Genomic DNA, 22,831 nt, shown 5'->3' with positions numbered 1-22,831 from the left:
CACATTGCCATATATTCCAATTTAAAACAGAAAATGGGATTATCTCCCTTGGTATTCTCGGTTATAGGGCTGTGTGGAAGATCCCTCAGTCTTTGCTTGAGATTGTCAATGAAAATAGGTCTCCAGAGCAGCAGAAACCAAGCTTGTGCTGACATCCTTCCAATATTTAAACAGGGCTCATCATGTCCCCTCTCAGCCTTCTTTTCTCCAAGGGCCCTTCCACACAGCCATATAACCCAGAATTTCAAGGCAGAATAACCCACAATATCTACTTTGAACTGGATTATCTGTGTCCAGTCCACACTGCCATATATTCCAGTTCAAAGCAGAAAATGTGGGATTTTATTCAGCTGTGTAGAAGGGACAAGAGTACTTCTTGCCTAAGAAAACCCTATGAGATTCATGGGGCTGCTGTAGGTCAATGGACAATGTTGAGAAGTGCTAATTTTTCCAGAAGGTTATACCCAGATTGTGCCATTTGTTATCACAGGCAATTTTTCCAACCTCTGTCCGTATCCCATAAAAGAGAGTGAGAATTGAAAGTTGTTTGATGGAAAGAAAGGTCATGTATCCTTTTTGCGTACATATTATGGCTGACATTCTTATGTGACTCTGGGCCCTTCTACACAGCCCTATATCGCAGACTATCAAGGCAGAAAATCCCACAGTATCGTCTTTGAACTGGGTTATTTGTGTCCACACTGCCATATATTCCAGTTCACAGCAGACCATGTCGGATTTTATTCAGCTGTTTGGAAAGGGCCTGAGAGGGTTCATTCAGCACAGCCGACTTTTTTCTGAGGGCCCTTCCACACAGCCATATAACTCAGAATATTGAGGCAGAAAATCCCACAATATCTGCTTTGAACTGGGTTATCTGAGTCCACTCTGTCATATATTCTAGTTCAAAGCAGAACATGTGGGATTTTATTCAGCTTTGTGGAAGGGGCCTGAGTCATGGTTTTCATGGCCATTGGATTAAGGACAGAGCCATTGCTTTGACTTATTTGCCACTTTATAATAGTCAAGGCTGCAAGATTCAAAGCTATTTTAAAGTCTTCCTGTTACATCTATATAGGAAATAGAAAGGGCCAAGAGTCTCCCCCCTGTTAATTTGGAATTACTCCCAAGTCAGGTGAAATTTGTGTCATCTCTGTTAATTACTATTGTCCTGCCTCTTTATTCTGACAAGGTAATATAATTGATCCTTGCAGTCATTTTCTAAAGCAGAATAAAAATGGTGGCTCTGCAGATACTATTTCAGATAATCTCTAGGGTAGCCAATCAGCATTGATCTCTTTTTCCTCTTCTATGCCCTATAATACTTCTTAAGGTGAAACCAGGATTATATGCTTTCTAAGGATAGTTGTCCCGTTTATCCATTAAGCAGCCTGGTGAAGTTTTAATTTTACAGTGATCTATAGTTTCTGTTTTGCCTTCTTTGAAACCGATTCATGGCAAGAGGAAAAGAGGCTGTAAGTTAGAACAGAACAAATGTCAAAGGACTCATTCTAATGGTGTATTGGATGTCATTCTTGCCTCCTCTTCTCCTTCATGATCACTGCATTTGCAGTGCATACACATGAGTATTGATTGTGGATATCTGACACAAACAAAGAAAGCATATGTTGCTGTTCCTTTCTGCCTTTGGAGCTAGGCCCCAATATCTAATTATGAACGAGATAAGTTCTGTAGGTTTGTTCTGAAGTTGAATTTGAATGTGAGTTGGAACAGGTACATTTTAAATTGTAACTACCCCCCCCCTCTCTCTCTCTATATATATATGTATATATATGTATCTATATCTAAATGTTCCTGCCAACCTAGCAGTTCGAAAACATGCCAATGTGAGTAGATCAATAGGTACCGCTCCGGCGGGAAGGCAACGGCGCTCCATGCAGTCATGCCAGCCACATAACCTTGGAGGTGCCTACGGACAACACCGGCTCTTTGGCTTAGAAATGGAGATGAGCACCAACCCCCAGAGTCAGACATGTCTGGACTTAATGTCAGGGGAAATCTTTACCTTTTTAAATATCTAAATGTAAGGGTGTTAACCCTTTCTATTCTTCGGATAGCATAGGGAAGGGTTAACACCTTAGGGTTTTTGTTTTATTTTATTTTTTTGCTGTCTGTGCCCTTGTTCAGAAGATTTTACCTCACTTTCTGTCCCTTTGGTAATTGGATTTTGAAAAACTTGGCTTGTTGAGGAAACAAGATTGGAGATGAAGCTTCAGCTGAGACATCTTTTCCCATGATAAATCTTTCAGGAGTGAATTTCCCTTCTTAAGGGTAGATTTCTCTCACTTCCTGTTGTCTCACCCCACTCTTAAATGTGAGTCATTTGTAAGTTGTTTGTTTGTAACGTGAGGCCTTCCTGTACTGCTTTCTTACCCATTGAGGTGGATAGGAAGTGTTTTATGCTCAGTCAAAATATTACGTGCCGAAACAAATCTGAGCATTTTTCTCTTGTGAAACTTTTGGTTTAGATAATTCCTCTCTTTGATATTTATGGGCTGATATTTGAAGCTGTGGTTAACATTTGTTGCTTTTTAGTAAATTGCTGTAGGCAGCAAGATGACTTTTCTCAACTCGGTGATCAAAAGCAAATAATCTTGTCTATCTGAGGTTGCTTCTTTTTGACAGATCTATGACAGATCTATGTACAAGCCCTCAGCAGGAACTGGAAGGGAAGAGGAGAGATGAGTAAGCAGAGAAGAACATATGACAGAGGAATGGAAACAGCTGTAGCTGCCAAAAGTTAGCAGTGGTAAAGTTTGGCATTCAGATGCACAGTTTACACAGGCAAGAAATGAGCAAGGTGTAGAACAGAAGGGGGCATCCCCATAGTAGGCTGCGCTGCTGGATTTTCAGTGGAATACTGATCAGGATTTTTTTTCAGCTGGTTTTGTGAGCTGGGAACATGTGTTTAGATGTATACTGTTGTCTTCCATTTGTGGTTTTGACTTTTGTGGACTTGTTTCTGCACAGATTTGATTAAAAATGTTCTCTTTAGGGAGCTTAGAGGGGTTACCTCTCGATTCTGTGGTGTGCTTCCAGCAGAAGTTGACCAAAAAGTTATGCTGGAATATCTAGAAACGCCTAAAGAGTTTTACTCGCAATTAAAAATAGTGTCTTCTTTATTCATGTGTTGCGAGGGCTTTCATGGCCAGAATCACTGGGTTGCTGTGAGTTTTCCTGGCTGCATGGCCATGTCCCAGAAGTATTCTCTCCTGACATTTCGCCCACATCTATGGCAGGCATCCTCGGAGGTTGTGAAGTATGTTGGAAACTAGGCAAGTGGGGTTTATATATCTGTGGAAAATCTAGGTTGGGAGAAAGAACTCTTGTCTTTTTGAGGCAAGAGTGAATGTTTCAATTGATCACCTTGATTAGCATGGAATGGCTTTGCAGATTCAAAGCCTGGCTGCTTCCTGCCTGAGGGAATCCTTTGTTGAGAGATGTTAGCTGGCCTTGATTGTTTATTTATTCATGGTTTTTCACTTTCACAGGGGATTGTTCCAGACTGCATTTCAGGGCATCCTCTGGATGATTTTCCCCTTTGTACTTGGGAGGCTGGGTTGTGTGTGTAGAAATTTAAGAGAGGACTTGGAGGCCAATAAAAGGTACCACACATGGCTTGTGGTCTGCCACTCCTTCCTCATAGCGCAGGCATGGGCAAGCTTTGACCCTCCAGTTGTTTTGGACTTCAACTCCCACAATTCCTAACAGCTTATCAGATGTTCGAAATTGTAGGAGTTGAAGGCCAAAACACCTGATGGGCCGAAGTTTGCCCATGCCTCACAAAGAGTGATGGAATAGTTTGCTTTCCTCCAACCTTTCCATAAGGATAGGATACTTTCCCCCATTTGTTTGTTTTCTAACAACATTGCATTATTTCAGCTTTCCTCATTTCTTCAAATTTGAATTTGTAAAATAACTCAGAAAGGAAAAAAGACAATACCTATCACCACTAAATTATTATTTATATAGCACCATCATTGTGTACATGGTGCTTTACATGTAAAACAGTAACAAAATCGTTCCCTGCCTCAAGCTTATTATCTAATTAGTATATGACACAAAAAGAAAAGGGGATGACAGTGTGGGAGGGGAGTAAGTCCAACAGATACTGCTTTTTATTTTCTCCCTTGAGGCCAGGGCAGTGGCAGTTGGAGTAGAGGAATGGTCGGTCTTTCATATGCTTTTGGGCCCATTTATAATGAAACTCTGCCTGCCTCTTCTCCCCATCTAAGGCCATAGCAGTGGTAGTTGGGGCAGAAGCCTCTCTGTGCCCCTAACCCGAGCAAACGTGGAGGGTTATGCTGTATGACCTAGAGATTTCTGCAGAGAATGTCTCCCTAGGAATATCCAGGTCCTGTAGTGCTAATCTGTGGTCATTTTCCAGCAAAAGTTGATCATACAGTCGTGCTGAAATACCTAGAGAAGTTTTTTTCTCAGGTAAAATAAGCAATTTCTTTATTCACAGTTTTTCACTTTCACATCAGACTTGTGTCCCTAAGCTCAGCAAATGTGAAAAGCTAATTGTTCCAGGTAACATTTCAGGGCATCCGCTGGGGAATTTCTTCCCCTCTTTGTACTTGAAAGGCTGAGGGTGTATATGCGGAGGCTTGAGGGAGGACTTGGAGTCTAATAAAAACCAGGGAGGTAAATCTGTACTCTGCATGTTAGCCACCATCTAACGTGGCCTTTAGGCTTCTACCCCATCCCCGTAGAGTGATGGAATAGTTTGTATCCCTCCAACCTCTCCAGAAGGACACTTTACACCATTTGTTACAATTTTCATCATCTTTTCAAATTAGAACCTATAAAGCAGCGATTCACAAACCTTTGGGCCTCCAGGTGTTTTGGATTTCAGCTCCCACAATTCCTAACAGCTTGTAAGTTGGCTGTGGTTTCTGGAGTTGAAGTCCAAAACACCTGGAGGCCCAAAGGTTGGGAATCACTGCTATATAGTATCTCAGAAAAAAAGAAAATACATATTATTGCAATATTTATTTATATAAATAAATACATGTGCAAGGGTGGGTCAAAAGGTTTTGCCTGCTGTCTCATAAAAACATTATAAATGAACATATAACAGCAGATGTTGCTACAGATCATAGCCTGAACATCCTCTATACCAGTAGTTCTCAACCTGCGGTCCCCAGATGTTTTTGGCCTAGGATTTCTGGGAGTTGAAGGCTAAAAACATCTCAGGACCCCAGGTTGAGAACCACTGCTCTACACAAAACTACACAAAACTACCATTCAACATAGTCGTCATCAATTTGTATACATTTGTGCCATCGTTTAACCTAGGCATCGAAACCGTTTTGGAAAAATTCAGGGTTTTGCTTTGTGACCCATAATTTTAAAGCTGTTTTAACGTCATTCAAGTCATTGAATCTGAAACCATGTAGGTTGTCTTTCAGAGGTCCGAAAAGACAACCTACGTGGTTTCAGATTCAATGACTTGAATGACATTAAAACAGCTTCAAAATCATGGGTCACAAAGCAAAACCCCGATTTTGTTCAAAATGTTTTGATACCTGGGTTAAACGATATCGCAAATGTGTACAAATTGATGGTGACTAGTTTGTTGAGCGGTAGTTTTGTGTTGAGGATAGTTCAGACTATGATTTGTAGCAACTTCTGCTGTTATATGTTCATTCATAATGTTTTTATGACACAGAAGGCAAACCTTTTTCACCCACCTTTGTATATGGCACTTTACCCCAGCAAATGTGAAGGGCTTTCATCTGCTGCTGGGCCAAGACATGATGAAGATGTGCCTATTTCTTCTTCTCCTTCCAAGGTCAAGGCAATGGAGGGAGAGTTTTTCATCTGTTTCTGGGCCTGCCTCTATTTCAGAGGCCAGTTGCTCTATTCATTGTATGAATACAAGTGTGCTCCATCAGACCCAAAGCCTAGCTAGTCCAGCATTCTCTTCTGGAAGTGGACAACCAGATGCCAAAGGAAAGCCCATGGCCAGGCAGGAGTGTGATAACATCCTACTTGCATTCTATAGCAACTAACGTCACTGCACTTTGATGCTAGAAATACCACCACCATCATGAGTGTCTTGTCATGTGGTCCCAGAACACCTTAGAACTAGGGAGGTAAATCCATGTTCTGCATGTTTTCAATTTTTTTTATTCAAAAGTATAATTTGGGCAGGACAAGCTGTAATTGCATGGGGATGGAAAGACAAAAAAATGGACAATGGAAAATTGAAATAACTATATGATCAGATATGTAACAGCCTTAACAGTTATACATATATTGTATGGTACATTCCACTTTCACTCAACAGGCTGTTGACCGTAAGTTGTCTTACAAAAGGTAAAGGTTTCCCCTGACGTTAAGTCCAGTCATGTCTGACTCTGGGGGTTGGTGCTCATCTCCATTTCTAAGCCGAAAAGCCGGCGTTGTCTGTTGACACCTCCAAGGTCATGTGGCCGGCATGACTGCATGGAGCGCCCTTACCTTCCCGCCGGAGCGGTACCTATTGATCTACTCACATTGGCATATTTTCGAACTGCTAGGTTGGCAGAAGCTGGAGCTAACAGTGGCCGCTCACACTGCTCCCGGTGTTTGAACCTGGGACCTTTCGGTCTGCAAGTTCAGCAGCTCAGTGCTTTAACACACTTCGCTACCGGGGTTCCAAGTTGTCTTATATACATCCTTTAAAAAGGAAATTAACATTTGACTAATTTTTAAATATTAAAGCCACCTGTGTTGCCCATCCCCACTTCCTTCCTCCGACCACATATTTATTCTATTATCTTTAACCATGCACACAATTTTCTTATTTTCTGTAAGATGCTTTTTTGGCTTCCCCCTTTCCACCCCCATGCAATTACATCTTGTCCTGCTTGAATTATGCTTTTGAACATTTCTTGTTCTTTGGCTTTGATTTCTGGTGTCACCCATTATTCCCATTAATAGCATATCTAAATCTACCTGTGTCTCTGTCTCTGTTTCAATGTTCATATGGCATTGAATGTTTGCCATGGATGTGTACATTGTGATCCACCCTGAGTCCCCTTTGGGGTGAGAAGGGTGGAATATAAATACTGTAAATAATAAATAATATTAATACCTCAATAATTCATCATTTTCCCAGAGGGGAATTACCTTTGGTATTCTCACCCCATGTTCTGCATGTTAGAACAATAGAACACTAGCATTCTGAAACCAAAGTTGTTGGGTCTGAACATGCAACAAAGAAATACTGGTGCCTGTTGTACCCACTTGAATTTACTGACAGGCTAGCAGCCACAAGTCAGGGAATTAATTATAGTGGTCAAAGGTGATTTGAATGAAATTATTCATTGCCTTGCATGGTAGTATGAACAATTAAGTAATCACACTTTGCATATATATTTTGAAAATTCCTTTCACAAAGTTCCTGTTAAGATTTTCTAGATGCCTTCATCCCTGCCTTTAATCAGCTTTTCCTCGTTTCTTTTAATTCCTTTCTTCTGATAGCTGTTTGGCAACTTCAACCTGCAGATGGTATAAGCTCTGGTCCTTATTGATTTCCTCCCAGTTTCCCCTTTTCTCTTGAGAATAGAAAAGCGGTGTCTTAAGAACCAGGGGAAATAAATTCCTTATTTTCTGTCCCCTGTCAACCAGTGAATCACCAGTGATCCATAATAAAAAGGTCTCCTTCTATGATTCACTATAAATGTTGTGGTATAAGGCATACTGAAAAATGATGTCCTCTACATGTTAGACTGTAGTTTCTGTAATCTCCACTCAGCATATTTTCCTACTATGCAAGCTGGTCATGCTGGTGTTGTTGATCATCATCCCAAAATTGGGATTCAAGGTGGATTAAAAATGTTGAGTAATGGGAACTGTAGTGCTAACATATTTTGTGGGTACTAGACTAGGGGTGGCTATTCAGAGGTGTAAGAACATTTTCTAAACAGGTACTGTACTAACATAAAATCCTGATTTGCATCAACAGGACTTAAAAACTTGAGTTGGCACGCAAACGTATTTTATCAAGAAATCCTAATGTTCCTGAAAAGTACAACAGACACAGTGAGTACGACTGCTCAGATATTGAAGTATTATTTTGATTGTGGGATTAGTATAAGAATCTAAACTTATAAAACAACTTACACAGTCAATTTTGCATTCTTGTGGTATCATATGACATAGTCTCAAATGAGGGCAAACATTTTGCTTTAGGGTTGAAGCATCTGCTGAGGCCAACCAGTAGAATTTAACTGTCTTGAATTGTGTGTGAACTTCAGGAAGTTCATTAGCAAATGTGTTTGTGAACAATGCATTGTTAAACACAATCCTGTGTGTGTTTATTCAGAGGTAAGACCCATTAGTTCACTGACATTTACTCCCATGTCGTAAGACATATACAAATATTGAGACATTTTAATGTTCAAATGCAGCTGAGGAATAGCATAGGCATGGAGAATTCGTTTCTTTCAATGAGGTGTATGTTTCCTCTTTTTGATTAGAATGTAGGTTGGTACTCTGCAAACCATGTTCCGGGAAGCCTCAGAGTTCCTAAGGAGTTTTATCAGGAATCCCTGATTGAGAAAATAACAGCAGAATGGTGGAAAAATGTCTCTACTACTGTCAGTCTTCATCTGCAATGTGCAGCTGTAAGGCAGAGTAGGGAAGATGCGGGATTGCAGTTTACAATTTGTTCATGGCCTAGTTTGGAATGAGTAAATGCCCAATGATGTTTAATCAAAGCCTTGGTTTTTATAAAATTAAAGGACTTAAGTTTCTCATTAATTTCTAATGTAAATCCCATATTACAGCCAATGCTGGCAGTCTGAAAATGAGAAACATTGGTGTGGTACATCTGAGAAGCTGAAGTTTAAAACTAATCTAGCAAAGCAGGTCAATTTGTTTTTGGTTTGTTTGAGGGGTTTTTTGCTGTAATTCTGTCTAATGCTGTGTCTATTTGGGAAAAAATACATACCCCAATATGGCAGTCTTCCAAAGCAGCTTCCATTAAGTATCCGGAGTTTCTAGCCCTTAACTTTGCTCTGCGTTAAGCAAAGTCAGAGGATACTTTCCAGCCATCAAGTGTCCATTTCAGCCCGATCCATTACTTCAGTGTATATTATCACCATAACCCATCGCTTGCACTGTTCAGCACAAGGAAGGTCATCCATCTATCAGTGCTGCTGTTCCTCACTAATCACAAAACTCCCTGCAAGAGCCTGGCCGTTGTGGTTGTGTTTGGAGAGGTCAGAATGGGACGCCCATATGGTCAACAAAGAGGGTGTGCTACCTCCTCTTATTGTTCATGGGCACCCCGTTGCAACTTTAGCGTATTCAACCGCAATGATCAGACCAAAGGAACGACCCAGGAAGATTAGTGGCACCAAAGAGATTTCACCCTGGTGCTTGTGGCCATCATCACAGTTGATATGAGGCCAGTCGGGAGCATAATGCTCTGGATTGATCACAGATTAAGTGGGGTGTCATTTGTCTTCCGAGCTGTATGGCTTTGTCCTGGCAGCATTTTCTCCTGACATTTTGCCTGCATCTGTGGCTGTCATCTTCAGAGGATCTGATGGTAGTAAGGCAAGGTGTTGAATCTCCAGGGTGGGAGAAAGAACCACTGTCTGTTAAAGGAATGTAAAAGGGTGCAATTAGCAATCTTGATTTGCATGTGTTGAGTGGGATTCACTCATTAGCATATGAGTAACCATGAAGATAGCATAGTCAATTAGTGACAGCATCTGCATAGAAGTAGACTGGCCTTTGTTCCCTTTGAATTGTTTGCTGCGTAGAGGCATATTTTGTTGGGGTAAGCCCTTGATTTCTTACTGCCTGGAGAACTCCTGTGTCTGAGTGGTGTTCATTAGTCACTGCCTTGATTCTAGTTCTTTTCAAATTTTGAAATTTTGTAGCCAAATTTTGTTCATTTTCATGATTTCTTTCTTTCTGCTGAAATTGTCCATGTGCTTGTGGATTTCAGTGACTTCTCTGTGTAGTCGGACTGGTTGTCAGAGTGGTCCAGGATTTCTGTGTTCTCAAATAATATTATGTGCCCAACTTGTTTTATCATGTGTTCTGCTATTGCTGATTCCTCTGGCTGAATTAGTCTGTAGTGCCTTTTGTGTCTGAGCACTGTGTTTGGTGGTCCTTATGTAGACGTATCCAGGACTGCACAGTATACAGTAGACTCCTGCAGTGGTTAGAGGATCCTGCAGTGGTTAGAGGAAATGCTTTGCTGAACGTAGTGTTGAATTTTTTTAGCGGGTCTGTAGACTCTTTGTAGGTTATGTTTCTTCATCAGTTTCCCTATATTGCCAGTGGTTTCCTTGATGTACTTACCTCTAGGCCAATGGTTCTCAACCTGTGGGTCCCCAGATGTTTTGGCCTTCAACTCCCAGAAATCCTAACAGCTGGTAAACTGGCTGGGATTTCTGGGAGTTGTAGGCCAAAACACCAGGTTGAAAACCAGTTCTCTAGATGACTCTTTATCTTTATTCCTGCGGCTTGTTCTTGGTCTTGCAGCTCTTTTGATGTCTGTCGTAGAATAACCATGATTAGCCCGTAGAGCCCAATTTTTGGTAGTTTGGTTCACCCAGTTTCAGTTCACCCAGTTAGGTGATTCAGATTAAGTGACTGATGTACATGTGGCCTATGTTTCCTTGGGCTGCAAACCTGTGCCTACTTTATTGGGAGTGATACCCTCTTCTTCATCTTCTGTTTTTTTTTCCCCTGCATCTGCTACTACTGCAGCATTTATACCCTGCTTTTTCTCTTCCAAAGAAGACTCAAAGTAGCTAACAATAAAACAATAACACGTGCAAACATTAAAACAGGATTAAACATGGGAAGTATTGAACATCTACAGTTAAAACTATTAAAACAATTTAAATACATAAAAACACCACTCAACACTCTTGACATGGTCTTAAAAACTTCTTTCTGTAAAAGCTTGTCTGAAAAGAAAGGTCAGCCTGCTGCTGAAAGGACAGCAGGGAGAAGGCCATTACGGCTTCCCTGGGAAGAAGGGAGTTTGAGAGTGGAGGGGCAGCCACCGAGAAGAAAGGCCGCTCTCTCATTCCCACCAGCCAAGCTTGAGATGGAGGTGGGACTGAGAGAAGGGCCTCTCCTGAAGATCTCGGGGCCCAGGCTGGTTTGTACCGGGAGATACGATCTTCCAGATAACCTGGACATGAGCTGTATAGGTCATAACCAGCACTTTGAATTGTACCTGGCAACAAACAGGCAGCTGGTGGAGCTGGACCTAATTGTACCTACTGCCCTGGAAACTTGGGAAGTGTCAGGTATGGAAGCCTGCATTTTGAGGGAATTCTGAATTGTGAGACTACCATTGCACAAAAACTGTTTATCCTTAGCTGTTCAAATACACACACTACAAAGCAATGCCTACAGGCATATACCTGTGACACAACCCTTAAAGAAACTTTCCAACCTCCCCACAACTTTCTTCCCCAGCCCCTTATTATATCATGCAATCCTCCCACACCATTATCCATCCCTAAAGCTTGTATATTCATGTAAGTGCCATTACCCAACCTCCATTGCTGTTCATCAGCTGTCCTATCTTGGAGGTGAGCCTAACCATCCAGCTCACCATTTTTGCATATCTTTTTTAAGAGCAGGAAAATGAAATATGAACTTTTTTGCTTTGGTGCCAAACGACTGTGGCTGTTTTGCCATTAAACCTCAAGCAGTGTAGTTGTTTGTACTTGGAGGGGTTTTTGCATATCTATGCTGCTTGAATTGTTTTTTAAAGCCAAAATCAGTTTAGTACATCTTTAGTTATTAGTGAAATATATTTATAGTCATTCTCATATGTGTGTGTGTGTGTATGCTTTATTAATTTTTAATCTGATTTTTTAAATGGACTTTTATTCACTTTGCAGGAGTTCTGGTTCTTGGAAGACAAATCAATATGCCAATCGATTTCTGGCAATAGAAAATGTGAATATCACTGATTTAGCCTAAATAACAAGAACTGCTGGGAAACTAAATTCAATGTTTTAGGAAGCTAAACTGAGTGTTTTAGAAAATAGCATTGAGACTTTTTTTAAATGCCCCCAAGATTTTAGATCTGAGTATGGGATATTATCTTCTGTTTTTAGGTATGAAGATAAGCAACTTCAATTCATAAATCCAGAGAAAGAGAAATTATAATAATTAAGATAAAAGGAGATGGAGATATGATACAGTTGAGAAACGTGAAATAAACAGTTTTTATGTATTGCAATAATATCCAAATGGAGCCCCGGTGGCGAAGTGTGTTAAAGCGCTGAGCTGCTGAACTTACAGACCAAAAGGTCCCAGGTTCAAACCCCGGGAGTGGCGTGAGCGGCTGCTGTTAGCTCCAGCTCCTGCCAACCTAGCAGTTCGAAAACATGCCAATGTGAGTAGATCAATAGGTACCACTCCGGCGGGAAGGTAACGGCGCTCCATGCAGTCATGACCTTGGAGGTGTCTACGGACAACGCCGGCTCTTCGGCTTAGAAATGGAGATGAGCACCAACCCCCAGAGTCAGACATGACTGGACTTAACGTCAGGGGAAACCTTTACCTTATAATATCCAAACTTTAGGGACTTTGGGAAATTAACAAGATTGTTAATCTAGTCAACCATTGTTTGTTCGGACCAACTCTTGAAAAACTGAAGAGTGGAAATTTTTCCCAGCTTATTTTTCAGTCTCTTAATGGGTGACTATGGTGGCAATCAGTTGTGATGGGAAACTGCCTTCTAGTCTTCTCCCTTGATCAATACATAGATTATTTTTGTAGCAGAGAGGAACAAGTAAATTGTACATCCACATCAAGGGTGGCTGCAGGCTGTCCACCAAGCTATTTTTGAGACTTTCACCACTCCTCAGACTTTGACTCTCTTTTCTTATTAACAGTGCCTCCCATATAACCAAAAGGGAAAATTTCACCATATTGTTGGCCTCTTTACAACTCCTATGAAAACATGAAAAAACAGGACTAAAGCTCTAAAGAGAGAATTTAATTTTTTAAAATTACTTTGCTGGTATATAGGTCCCCAAGGGCCCCTGGAGGACTACTGCATATTGTTGCTAACAGATTCTTTAAAATGCCTAAGACCTTAAAGTGTTACTAAAAATGTTTGCAACCCAGATATTGATCTAAGAAGACCCCATTTGGGGTCAGGACCCACAGTTTCAGAAGCAGTGGTCTACGTCTTATCCATTTTGTTCTTCTATTCTTCCCAAACTGGGACTCAAGTGGGTCAGAAAACATCAAACAGAAAATTTAAAGCATGCAGATTACAATATACAAACACACACACACACACACACACACACACACACACACACACACACACACACACACATATATATATATATATATATATATATATATATATATATATAGTTAAACATATCCATTACAAATAATATCAGTAATACTACTTCTACCACCACCACCACCACTACTACTACCACTACTATTAATGCTTTGTTTGTACCCCACTCTTATCTCCCCGAGGGGACAGTAGAATACCATGTTAATAAAAGGCCTTGCAGATTACCCAATAGGAGTTTTCATTAGCTGATGAAAGGACTGTAAGGAGGAACCTGGTCAGACCTCCCTAGGGTGCTGTTGGATTGCAGTTTTTATCAACCATGGTCAACATTTCTAGTAATAAGGGATGATCAAAGGTCAAGTTACACATTTTGGAGGGTCATGTATTGTCTAGCCCTGCTGTGTTGTTTGATGATATCTTTATGCATTCAAGTCATTGGGCAATGCAGATGCCCAGATCTTTCAAATGGGAAGTGAAGGTCTGCATATGTTTATTATACAGTAGTTGCTGTGAAATTCATGTAACTGATTCAACTTTGCCCATCCAAAGAGCTGGTGTGTTTCTCCATGCATGCATGAATGCTGTGTAATATTCTAAATAAAAAGTTAGCCATTTGGTCTTACTGTAATTGACGGTGTGCCCAGAGACATGAGAAAGACTTGTAAAGTACAGTAAGGGATAGTTATACATATGACTGATATTTAGAGGTATTCTGGTTTGTATTTACAACATAGACTTCAGTAAGCAGAGCTTTCATTTTAAGTAAGGTATGTAAGGAATGGTTTCATTTATGATCTCATAAGCTCATACCAGCTTGGCTGTTAACTTCTTGCTCCACTAATGGCAGGAGAGTTGTACTAATGGGAAAGTTCCCTTCCATGCGCGCAGATCTGCTTCAGTGAGCACTTGCTTCTTTGATTCACAGATCAAACGGTTTAAAATCCAAGCTATGGTATGAATGTCAGAATAGAGATTGAGATCAAGTGGTTTAAAACGGATAAGCAGATACAGCAAGATAAATATTTTAAGACAGTGGTGCATCTGTTGCATATTTTGAACAGGACAAACTTCAGAATTAACTAGGTCGATCTGTGCATTTATAATTTATGGCACTTTGTTCTTCTCCTGTTTATAAAGGACTTTGCATATATCTTCTCTATTTCTTGTTTACCCTCGAGAAAGGAACCTTAAAAAGTACAGATGGTCCTTCGGGGTAGCAGAAATTGCTCTTGAATTATGCATATGAAGAAATGCAGTAAATAGATACCATGGGCATAGTTGCCTAGATTTGCACACTACCACTTTGTTTTTATAATGGTTGTTAATTTTATTATGTATTGTGATTGGTTTTAATTACTGGTAACTTTTTTTGAGTTTTATATTACCCAAGAAGGGCAGTGTTTAATTTTATATAAACAGACAATCTTCTATTTCTGGTTCAGTGTTCTTTCTTTCTGGTTTGTAGTATTTTTACCGCCTTTGCAAACTTTTAACTTGTGATGGCTTATCCAGCAGAATACTGAACTGGAAGAAAATGTCAGTCATTTTATGCTCAGGACTCAGGTTGCTGCTCCCATTCTGCCATGTGTCTGATCAGCAGAGGTCAAGAGAACTGCATGTTAGTGTAATAAACTTTCTAAGTGGATATGGATATTTAGGAGTAGTGTAGCCTATAATTTCAATTGTTGTTATTAACTTTATATTCCGCCTTTCTCCCCATAGAGACTCGAGGTGGCTAACAACCTCACAATTTAATACAAACTTTAAAAATGTAAAAAAACAATTAAACATTATTGGGTGGATATAAAGTTAAATACAATAAACACAATTAAAATTACATTTCAAACTCACCATTCCCCACCCAACCAGTTTACCATCCCATCCAGAATAGTGAACCCTATATCTTCAATTGGGCTGGCAGCATACAATCAATTTGAAATGAAGGACATAGGCCCACAAACATTTCCAGGGGAAATACTTTTGGTAGTGCCGATAAGTGAAACTTTATATATTGAACCCATAGATGTGGGTTGTACTATATATATGAACATCAAATGTATAGCCAGAAAAATGCAGTTGTTTGATTTTTAGTTGTTTGTGTAGACAGGAGAACAGACCTCTTACGAATATTCATAGGGCAGAAAATATTCAGCCTATGACATGTACTCTTGCTTAGTCTTTATGTCAAGGCAGTGTGTTGTTGAATGTCAGCCTGGATCTACAAATTTCAGGCAACTTCAATGTACTTCATCCTAATATGAGAGTTCAAACTTGATAGGTATGTCTGTTTTCCTTATTTAATTCTGGTAGAAATCCAGATTGTTTACTGGGCAGAGTAAGGAAATCTTCTTAAGAATTAAATTTACTTTGCCCAGTATTTTCTTTAGGAAAGATTATGTAATAGGCTTAGGCTTGCTGAAAGTAATTCAGATGAGACCAAACCGCAGTTAGAATTTCCAGCATATTTGGGAATAGAAATTCTTAGAAAACAGCTGATTGAGTGGAATCCAACTAGTTTCTGGTTGCCAACAGAAGGCTTCCATCAGTGGAATATGGAAAGTGTGCTTTTCTGCAATTTCCCTCTCTGTAGTTTCCAAATCTGTTTCACAGGGGCACCAGGACCAATTTTATCTGCAAAACACCCACAAAATGTATTTTAAATAGTCTATATCAGTAAATAACTTCTCTCACCAATTCAGTTCTTTCCAGTAAAGAAAAGATATTGCATCATAACCATTTGAGGAATCGGATAAGGATTCAGCAACAACACCACGTCACTGGTTTATTCTGAGATTAAAATTCTATGATGAGCTCTCTAGATATAAAAATAAAGCATGGACAAAGAAAGCAAGATGCAACTCTTACCTGTCCCAGGCCCTCTTGACCTTTTTAGAGGAAATTGCCTTCCCAGAAGGACTCCAGGAGTAGCCAGGGGCTGTATAACATCATAAAACGCTGCATTTTCAAAACCAGAAATTGTTACTCTGGTATTTTTAGCAGACCATATAGCATACAGAGTGTATCAGATGCTAAAAATCACCCCTTAAGCCTACCAAAGCTTCCACCCCTGTGTTGTAAAGTTTGAAAGCTGCTGAGAATTCAGTTTTGTGACTATCCTGGAAAGAAGAAAAGTGCTCCGCTGATTTGTACAGTGTGCAGCGGCATCTCTCAAATGCATTAGAAGCAATTCAAGACAGATGTTCAATGAATGTGGCCTGAAGAGCCATTATGGGACCAGCAGCATGCTCTTATATGCTTATGGTTTCATTCCGCAAGAACACTTTTTCCCTTCATGCACCATTTTTGACAGAAAAATAGGTTACTGAAAAGAAATCCTGTTTTTTTCAGTTTCATCTTCGTATTGTAGTAATTGTTGCGTGTGCAGTCAAGTCATTTCCAATTTAGGGTGACCCTAAGGCCAACTATTACAGGGTTTTCTAGGGATAAGAGTGTGACTCACCCAAGGTCACATAGCAGGTTTCTATGGCTGAGTGAGGAATTGAACCCTGCTCACCAGAGTCATAGTCTAACATTCAAATCAGTACACCATTCTGTCTTGTAATTATTATTTTTTTAATGGAAGACTTTATTGGCCCTTGAGGTCTCTTCCAACTCTACTATTCTATGATTCTATGATTCTATGATTATGTTAATACCGTGTTTCCCCTAAAATAAGACCTCCCCAAAGAATAAGACCTAGCAGGGGTTTGGGGGGATTGCCAAATATAAGGCCTCCCCTGAAAGTAAGACCTAGCAGCTAAGGCTGCAGCAGAGTTCCATTGGGAAACATGGCTGCAGGGCAGAAGCAGCACTCATTCATACACACTGGAGGGAGGGAGGGAGAGAAAGTGCTTGCTGTCCTTGCCTTGCCTGTCCCCCAGCCTCCGTGGCTGCTGCTGCGCTGCCGTTTCTTCCTTCCATCCTGGCCATGCTCCCTTTGCCCCCAAGGCTTCTGATTGGCTCCTGGAGCCAGGGCAAGGGAGGGTGGGAGGGAAGGAAGAGGGCTTTCCACTCCTCTTGCTCTTTCTGTTTCTTAAAGGTACAGGATGCATAGGGATTCTCCTCTCATCCTTATTCCTATCCTATGCCATGAAACTTATTATTTTATACTATTATTCTATTACCATATTATTATCATAATATATGTTATTATTATTATATCCCATTATTATATTATCCTATTAATATATTTTATATCATTATATTATATTTTTCTATTATTATTCTATCATTATATTATTATTCTATTATTATTCTATTATATTTTCATATTATTATATTATTATTCTGTTATTATTATATTCCGTTTTATATTATCCTATTAATATATTTTATATCATTATATTCTATACTATTATTCTATTATATTATCATATTATTATTTTATTATTATTAGCATATTCTGTTTTATTATTATATTTCATTTTATATTATCCTATTAATATATTTTATATCATTCTATTCCATTCTATTATGCTATTATATTATCCTATTATTATTATATTATTATGCTATTCTGTTATTATATCCCATTATTATATTATCCTATTAATACCATATTATTATCATATTCTGTTATTTTTATATCCTATTATCATATTATCTCATTAATATATTGTATATCATTATATTATTATTATTATATTATCATATTATTATTATAGTATATTATATTATTCATCATTCATGACTACATTGAAACTAGAATAGAGAGAAATCAGCGTGGAAACCTTGTGAAACCTAAACTGCAAGAGGTACCATAGATTGTTGTACATGTAAATAATGGTAGTAACAAGAAATTCTTGATAGGATTCATAGTTTGTCTGGTTATGCTGGTTTGTGATGACAACTACTTTACAGTATATAATAAATGTTCATTTTGTTGTTATAAATGTGAGCTCTTCTTCATGGAAAAATAAGACATCCCCTGAAAATAAGACCTAGTGCATCTTTGGGAGCAAAAATTAATATAAGACCCTGTCTTATTTTCGGGGAAACAGGGTATAATGAGGAAAAAACTGTTGTGCTTCTTTTTTGAACTTCTGATAATTTTTATGGCTGTGGGTAGGTAAAGCTCAAGGTACAAACCAGAGTTTCTGAAACAGGCAAATGAGTATGACCAGGATGAGAAGGAGGCATAGCTATTTTTAGTCCGTTTATTATTTAATTTATACTCCACTTTTTCCCAACTGTGCGAGCATAAAATGTTGGTCTGCTACTCTGTGGAAGAAAAGGTCTTAGATTTCAATAAACAATGCATGCCTAATGTGGTATTACTTATTTTGCATATTTTTCTACCAACTTTTCAGACAAACTCTTCCAGGTTAGTTACATTCCATCTAGTTTTAAAATAAGATAACATATTTCTTATTATTGTATTTGTGACTTAATGATGCTTGAATAGACATTCAGGTGATTTGATATACTATCTAAATAGCTTCCTCAGAAAGGCTGCTGGCACTGAAATCCTTAATTCTTTGCTGATATTCATGAGTGGCGCATAATAAGTCTCCCGAAACATTCCTAAACAAAGTGTAACTAACTTCTGTAATACTTCATTTTGTTTCATGAAAGATGTGTTTTTCTGAGGAATTTCTAACTTAATCTATCCCATAATAAGCCTCAATTTATGTGTTCAAGCATCTGCAATTCACTGTTTTATCACTGTCCCCCAAAAATGAAATTACTGATTGAATTTACATTTGATTAGAAGTTTGGACTTGGATTTTTTGCATAACAAGTACCATTGCTGGTGATGTCTAGTAATTGTTATTTCTTTATTTGATATGAAATTCAATATCTGAAACACTGAAGGAATATATTTGTCTATTTGCAAAAGCAGATCTTCAAACTGTGCGAGCTGGAACCATATCAGGAAAATCTAGGTGTTTCATTTGTTCATATTCTCTGTTCAGGTTTGCTAGAGATTAGAAAACTTACGGACATTGATATATTTTATTCCTATCTCTCTATATATGGAAAGATTGATGTGTGTGTGTGTGTGTGTGTGTGTGTGTATAATCAAATATATGTATGTGTGTGTAATATTTGTTTTTGATTAGTTGCATCATGGAAAAATTCATGGCATATTTCAGTAACTATAATTTCTGCCTTTGATTTTCTATCCTTCTGTTTCCATTATGTTGATTTTCTGCTTTTAATATTCTGCACCTGCTGAATTTGATTGCTTGTTTCCAAAGTATTTGGTTATGAAGGAATATTTAGCACAGGTTGAACATCATTTATCTGGAATTATGAAATCCAAAATGCACCAAAATTGTCCACCTGGGTAACTGAGATAGTGACACATTTGCTCTCTGTTGGTTCAGTATGCACAAACTTTGTTTCATACGCAAAGTTATTTAAAATATTGCATTACATTATTTTCAAGCTATGTGAGTGAGGTGTTTGTTAAGGAGCAATGAATTTCATATTTACTCTTACGTCCCATGTCCAAGATACATTTTGGTTCCAGGCATTTTGGATAAGGGATACTCTACCTGCATTGTAGAACTTCTGAAAATATCAAGTTCTGACACACCACAGAAACTGAGTGCCGTTGCTCATAACTGCACAATAACATTTTTTCATATACCTTCCCAGGATCTTGTTCCTCTGTAATTAGTAGAGAACTGGAAAAATCAAATACAATATTCTATTTTTATAGAGAAAAATTTCCTAATGAAAATCCTGCATTGTCATTTTGGCAGGCCTTGGGAGAAAGAAAGACTTACTTGGCCAATAAAACACGGTCCAAGTACATTTGAAAGTAGTAATTTATTACCGCCGAAGGAAGAAATGGATTTAAGCTAATTATGAAAAGTGGAGTAATTGTTCCAAAACAATTGCAATCAATTATTACCTAAGCCAGTTATGCAAATATAAATGCAAACTTCATTCTGAGAACTGAGCTATTTTTGTGTGATAAAGGGCAATAGAAACCATTACTGTACAGTATAACATTTTCTGAGTGAAATTAAGCGGTTCAGTATATGCTCAGCAATTAAAAATCTGTTTGAACAGCATGTGCATTTTTGCTTCATAAACTGTCATTGAAAATGTGTCAGAGAATTAGAGAAGAAATGTATAGAAATCAGAATTATATGTTTGAATAGGGAGGAAGATTGTAAGACACGGACTGCATGTAGTCCCTTAGGGTCCCAGTGTGGTCCCCCACAACCCCCAGTTTTTAACCGAAAAAGGCTTTGTAGAAGACTAGATCCTCTTCCCAGGCTGTATTAGACTGAATGGTGTTATTAGGTTTTCAAAATAGCAATAAGAGACAGTCAAAATTAATTACAGGCAGAGTTTATAATCAGAAAGTGGCTATTAAAAGTTTGTGTCTACTTAAATACCAAATGGAATTTTTTTAAAGTCATATATTTCTCTGTAAAATTATAGTACAACCCTCATATCTGCAGGGTATGTGTACTTGAACTTCACATAGATAATAGTGAAACTACTGAAATGAAGGCTTTCTAGGTCCAAAAAAGCTATATAGAGTCGTAAAATCATATAGTTGGAAGAAACCACATGGACCGCTTAGTTCAACCCCCTAACATGGAGGAAAAGCACAGTCAAAGTATCCCTGACAGACAGCCATCCAGCTTCTGTTTAAAAGCTTCCAAGCAAGGAGCCTTTACCACACTCTGAGGCAGAGGGTACCACTGCTGAACAGCTCTTACAGTCAGGAAGTTCTTCCTAATGTTCAAGTGGAATCTCATTTCCTGCAATTTGAACCCATTGATCTGAGTCCTGGTCTCCAGGGCAGCAGAAAACAAGCTTGCTCCCAGTTCCTTATGATATCCTTTCAAATATTTATACATGGCTATCATGTGTCTTCACAACCTTCTCTTCTGCAGGCTAAACATACCCAGCTCTTTAAGACACTCCTCCCTGGTGTGTTCTTGTTCTGCATTGTCTATGATTGGGGAAAGAGCCTCTACTTCATTCTTTAACTCCAGATTCTGTATTTGTGAACTGTCCTCCTCCCCAGAAACATCCCACATACATTTGTCAAGGACAGCCCACTCAGTTGTATCTAAGAAGCGCTCCTCCCCAACATGTTCTACTTCCTCATCTGTTTCTGATTAGAAAACTTCAGATTGATTGTGTAACTCCAGATTAACAGAACAATGTCTGGTCCTCCTCCTCAGTTTGACAGTCCTCCAAGCATCAGCATGACCTCCTCATAGCCAGACCCTACTACATGTTCATTTGATGTGCATTGTGCATCCAGAATGGTCTGCTGGGCTGTGTCCAAGAGCTTGAGTTCCCTCATGTCCTTAAGTGTAGAAAATGGGCCTCCAGTCATTGAAGCAACCTGTTGAAGATGTAGTTTGCCATAATCCTACAGATGACCACAGCTCCATCTTTGTGCTTCATAATGGGGTAATTAAGTTTAAAAGCAGGAACTTCCCCCAAAACTCCCATCCCTCTCTTCAAAACCACCTCACTTTTTTCCTCACTTTATTCAGAGATCAAATGCTGTTGAAACTGGTTTTGCCAAGCACAGCTCACTTGCTTACTCTTCAGCCTTTGGGCTTCTGCAACTGGTTTCACCCCCAGAAAAGTCAGGTGACCTAGCTTAAGCTCTACCCCTCAAGTATACGGCCTAAGCTTTCATCCTGGAAGACCTAGAAAATGCCTAGAAAGGACATATTTGGTCAGACATGGATACATGAAACCACAGATACTGATCCCATGGATATGGGTATCTAATGTAACACATTGTTCACCATTATAAATTGCATTTGTGATTCACTGCCTTTGTGAAGGGGCTACACCAAAAACTGAGTCTTTAAAATCAACCAGTCTACAAAAGAAAAAGCTTTCCAACCTTTAAATAGGGGACATCCTTTGTAATAAAGGGCATGCCAGCTTTGTATAAAGGATAAGCTTCCCAGACCTCAAATAAATGATATCCTTTATTACCTACCTAGCAACCTTGTTAGAGGGCTTTTTGTTGAAAGAATAATCAAACTAGAAGTAACTTCCAGTCACTCAGCTCTGGAGAAAGTTTCTTCCTCACTTTAGTCATGTTGACAACCTGGCAAATCATCCAGACAAGACTGAGGTCCTCCTGGTCAGTCGGAAGGCGGATCAGGTTATAGGGTGGCAACCTGTGGTGGATGGGGTCACGCGTCCCCTGAAGACACAGGTCCGCAGTTTAGGAGTTCTCATGGACTCATCACTAAGCCTGGAGGCCCAGGTGTCGACGCTGGCCAAGAGGGCCTTTGCACAATTAAAACTCGTGTGTGCCAACTGTGACCGTACCTTGAGAAGCCAGACTTGGTGATGGTGATCCATGCCTTGGTTACATCCCATTTAGACTACTGTAACGGGCCCTACATGGGGCTTCCCTTGAAGAGTGTCCGGAAACTCCAGTTGGTACAGAGATTTGCAGACAGGTTATTAACAGGTGCTGGATCCAAGGAGCATACTGCCCCCCTGCTAAAGCACCTGCACTGGCTGCCAATTCCTTTCTGGGCCTGATTCAAGGTGCTG

The 22,831-nt window shown here is 39.2% G+C and overlaps 1 protein-coding gene across 3 annotated transcripts in view; it reads left to right on the top strand.

The window, feature by feature from the left end:
* The window catches only part of sestd1 (SEC14 and spectrin domain containing 1), a 180,414-nt gene that overhangs the window by 95,813 nt on the left and 61,770 nt on the right, over positions 1-22,831 (top strand). For all 3 annotated transcript variants that reach the window (XM_062963039.1, XM_008118197.3, XM_062963035.1), the window contains exon 2: positions 7,979-8,055. The gene's annotated coding sequence lies outside the window, so the exon portion shown is untranslated. The remainder of the gene's footprint in view (positions 1-7,978; positions 8,056-22,831) is intronic.

This window comes from Anolis carolinensis, chromosome 1 (genome assembly GCF_035594765.1).
Source record: "Anolis carolinensis isolate JA03-04 chromosome 1, rAnoCar3.1.pri, whole genome shotgun sequence".
Classification (NCBI taxonomy): Eukaryota; Metazoa; Chordata; class Lepidosauria; order Squamata; family Dactyloidae; genus Anolis; species Anolis carolinensis.
The sequence above is the reverse complement of the archived record's forward strand: the minus strand, read 5'-3'. Positions and strand labels throughout refer to the sequence as shown.